At 31.1% G+C, this 4,931-nt stretch overlaps 1 non-coding gene across 1 annotated transcript; it reads right to left on the bottom strand.

The window, feature by feature from the left end:
- Nucleotides 1–4,527: 4,527 nt before the first annotated feature.
- Nucleotides 4,528–4,600, bottom strand: TRNAF-GAA (transfer RNA phenylalanine (anticodon GAA)). Its single transcript has one exon. It is a non-coding gene; the product is annotated as a tRNA-Phe (tRNA).
- Between the last annotated feature and the right edge of the window lie 331 nt (nt 4,601–4,931).

The raw sequence follows: 4,931 nt of genomic DNA, 5'->3' as shown, positions 1-4,931 counted from the left end.
TTATTTATGTGGTCATTTTATGGCGATAATTTGAGAAGTAGATCTGTCTCAGATATTAGCATAAGAAATAAACCGTTTAAAAACTAATGTTGTTCTGTAGCGCGAAGCTATAAACTTTTGCTTTATATATTTATGCGTTTGATTCACCTTACGATATCCTAATCCGTATCAAATGTAATTGACATCAGCCATCAATAGATAAAGATCTACAATTCATTGCAATAATCTTTATGTTCATACACAGTTATTTAAAACCGTATACGATTGTGAACAGGTAGAGTCCCTTTTTTATAATTAAACTTGACCCATTTTGATATAAATATCATTGTCAAAATATTTTATAATACTTTAGTTTATGATCGATCAATAAAAATTAAATTGGCTCGCCCACCTTTGAATGGATACATTCGATTTTAATTCGCAGAGATTAGAGATATAAATTATTAATTTCATTGACTTATCTTTGTTCATTGAATACTTTGATATATTAAAAACATTCTGCTTGACTCATTTTTGGAATGACCGAATGGACACCATGAAAAGTTTTTGTATAAAATAAATACATGCACACATAAATTAGAAAAAGAGCAATAGCACTTTATCCGACCTGGGAATCAAACCCGGGACCTGATGGTTAGCAGTCCGATCGCTACCGACCGCACTACCGAGGCATAAAATAAATCTTAAAAAAGGCAGATTTCAGAAACCGTATTATTAGGACCAATTTATACTGAAAACCTAGCCTATCCGTTACAAAAGCTCAAAGATTCACCTCCACAATAATTGGTACAAGTAGGTAAATTTATTATAATATTTAAGGGCTTCAATTACACAGCGCGCGTAATAATTAGTATGGGCGTATTACGTTACGCGCGTAATTTACAGCGTTTAATGGTCGATGATCGCGCGTAATTATTTTACTTCTTGTCCGTACATGTGTATCAGCTTATTTTAAACGTGGGAGAATTCTGAGGCTTTTTTCTATAGTTAGATAAAGTACAGTGGAAGCCGGACATCGTTTTCGTTTTTAATTAGAAGTTTGTTAATTAAGCAAACTAATATTCTTGAGAACTTCTACATTTTAGTGGTATTTTATACAAAGCTTTTTTTTGTTCTGTGTAATTATACAATTTCCTTTATTTATAAATTATACTTGAGGTAATGAAAAACCATGTTTATCTTGTAACAAGTTGTAATAAAATTATAATTATTTATTATGATATGTAATTTGATGATTTAAGCTAAGAAACTGTATCTACTTACTTGGTTTTAACACAAAATCGTGCAAAAGTCAGACATTTCGAAATAAAATATTGCAACAAAGTACAAGCTTCGTATCAAGGTACAGATTGAAATCTGACATCATATGATAAGATGGTAAAGAAGTAATTGTGGTTTACCGGTATTTCACCCATTATACCAATTTGTAAGAATTCCCCGTTTAAACAATCGACTATTTGCACTAAAGTAATGCATTCAACTGTTTTATTTTTACTTCTCTAGGATTTAAAAACAACCGCAAATTGCATTGACCTATTTGGTTGGCCAATAATAAATAATATCGGATTAAAAATTTATCATAGTTCTGTATAAAAGTTGGATTATTTAATTAAAATCATTCTTAATACATAGTTATGAATGTATTGAGTAATTGATAGCACTGTTTGATTATTTTATAAATATCAGTTAATTTTAAAAAATGGAAGCCGGACTGCCTGATTTACTGCTGGTGAGGTAAAGCCGGCTTCTAAATCGGCTTTTTTTACTTAAATATTTTTTTCTATCATATTGTTCGTCATTAAATCATGTTACATATAAATCACGGTCACTATAAATGTTAACGATCATAATGGTGGTACATCACAAGTGCACTCCCGCGCACGTGCGGCTTCCGCACTCTTCACTCTAGTGTCCTTACACCCTACAGCTTGTAGCTTATAGCTCCGTAGTATTGAATTATTGATGTAATCTTTGTAGTTTGTATGTAATCATTCATCGATGACAGCCGGAAGACAGCTGGAGGTGGGCTTCCTTTATTCAACCTTAACGCTACAGATTTTTTTAAGCAATGCTCCTGATTAGATGGTAAACAGTTCTTACATCAACGTCCATGTAAAATACGGAAAAGCACTAACATAGAACTTTGGTACATAAGAATTGTGCATGCGCGCGGTGTTGGTAGTATAAAATAGCTAAGGAAATGTGGACTCAACGAATGACTAAGAAACCAATAAAATAAATTAAATAACTGAAAAATCATGTCATAAATTCTGCCTCGACGCATAGAGCACTCTCCCCTTCTCCCTTTCTTTTTAAAGTTATATATTTTTGTTTAGTTTAGTTCGGTTAAATTATCTTTTTGAATCCATTGTATATTAAACAAACACTTTATGTAGTCACAAAAAACCCAGAATATTAAGAACTTTTCTTTTCTTTACATGAAATTATTGAATTCTTGGGGATTAACTAGGGATAGGGATTAACTATCTACTTAGTTGCGTTTCTCTGTAAGCAATGTTCTAGAATGAAAAGGAAGCTTTCCTGTTATTAGGCTTAATCTTACCACTACCCGGTGTATCGCGTCCCATTTATTTAATCCTCGTTTATCCTGACTCTACTAATATAGAGAAAAAATGGGTTTGGCGATTTGTACATAGATTTTGCGAATTAAAAGACTGAATTAAATTCAATTAAGGACACATTTTTCTATTGTCGCTTAACTCGCAGATAAACCACATTTAACAGACACGATCTATCTTTTTCTGTCAAAGACATTATAATTATTCCACGAACAAAGATTTATGACGATTGAAAATCAGCCCTGAGTTATAAGTTGATGATAGCGTACTTGAGGTCACTGCAATAAATTTTGAAGTTATAGTCATTATACCTTATTGCTGTAGATTTATTTGCCAACATATTTGATCTAGTTACTTACATATAAAGGTTCACTACCATCCTATTATTTCAAAACCATTACGTACCAACTCAAATAAGATGAATTTTATAACACAAAATTGTAACTCCAAATCGCCATTTATCAGAAAACTAACAGTATTTGTCCAAAATCTTTTCAAAGGCGATAAACAACAACTACCAGTGTTTAATCCGTAAGCAAAACCATGTGATTTAATTTACTTGAAACAATAAATTGCGATATTACAAGTATAATAGCAGAGTTGCGTTTAAATTGATAGCCGACGAATGACTGGTATAATTACCAAGTATTTAGCCCCGTGATTCATGGAATAACGCATTTACCTGTGAATCTGAGTGTGGTACGTGACATGTGTGAATTTATTGAGCTTGATTTTTTAATGGTTATGATTGGAGGTGTGAGGTCTGATCGTAAAGTGAAAAATCTCTGGGTCCATTGTTAATAATGAATATTATTTTAAAATTTTATTTTCGTAACTAAAAACTAGTACAAGCATTCAAGCGTATTTTTATTCAACTTCTATTCAACAAAATTAAATCCCTGGTTTTTACGCATCTAAGTTATATGTAACATCACATTCAGATTGCATCACTTACTAAACTAAGAATAAAAATGAATCGATATCAAAAAAAAAATAGAAATAACAATTATTTAGAATTTGACAAAAAAAAAACACGCATGCTGACAACATAACTAATTTAGTCTTCTCACCACTAGATGGCGTTACTAGTTGTTTCATATTGAATGGTCAGTAAAGCAACATTGAAACGAGATGACCGCATATTAAACTAGCCTATTATTATTGTAATACTCGACACATCCTTGCTACAGACCCTGACACTAAAGTCAAGGTTCCAGCAAAATATATCAAAGGTAAATAGACACTACCTATATAAAATATTATAAATGTTTCATAAATATTTGTATTCGACAGGTACTGCTGTATCTCTGTGAACTGAATTAAGTATTTTATTTTTTTAGTGTCAAATAATTACTTAAACAATAATATCACTTCAAATTTATCGATTACCCCGGTTTTGTGCATTTTTTATCTACTAGGGAAAATATCGTTTTTTCGCAGTTATTAATAAATCGAAAAAAGAAAAAACTAATTACAACTAGGTTTATTTATTCCGATAAATACAAGAAATATTAATTAACAAGAATCATACAATAGTTTGTAATTATCTTCGTTGCATAAACTAAATGTAAGTACTCAAATACTGGAAAACAAAAAACAATATTAGCCGGATTTTCTACTGCATGGAAATCATGCCAATACCATTTAGTATACAACCGTACAAAGAACTGTCAATAAATACTCCGTTATAGCATTTATGTAAAACAATTATTACATAAACCCATGGTTATGTAATAACAGAACAATAATTCATATTCTACAAGCACCTACTGTTTACTTTTTCATAATAAGTGGTTTATTCTTGCCGTATAGGGAAAAATTATCCTTATTTTTGCAAAATATAATCTAACTAATAAAAAAAAGATAATTATACTAAGATTTCTACTAATTAAATAAAATAAAACATAACCGATGAAAATTGCAAGAAACAAAGAGCAAAAAGTGGACCTGCCGAAACCCGGGATTGAACCGGGGACCTTTAGATCTTCAGTCTAACGCTCTCCCAACTGAGCTATTTCGGCTCGATAGACAGTAGTGTGAAATGATCAGCTATATGGTTTTACTCATATACGACGCGCATGTTATGTCGTCATATATATTGACTATGTAAAAAAAAGATGTATGTAACAAATGATAACACATTGCACTCTACATATTCCTTTGATAGCTTTAAATGTTCTCATTCTATAGGTTTTTTGTTTTATCCAAGAAAAGGCTACTTTTTAATTGCTGGACAAGTCTGCTCTTACAATGAGTGACACAATTATTTTAACATATTAACATCATTCCCAAAATTTCGTTCTTGACTCATTTTTGTTCGAGTCATATTGAAAATTTAGTTCCTAGCTCTAC

The sequence above is a fragment of the Anticarsia gemmatalis genome, chromosome 10 (assembly GCF_050436995.1).
Source record: "Anticarsia gemmatalis isolate Benzon Research Colony breed Stoneville strain chromosome 10, ilAntGemm2 primary, whole genome shotgun sequence".
NCBI classification, from domain to species: domain Eukaryota; kingdom Metazoa; phylum Arthropoda; class Insecta; order Lepidoptera; family Erebidae; genus Anticarsia; species Anticarsia gemmatalis.
This window is presented reverse-complemented; position numbering and strand designations above follow the sequence as displayed.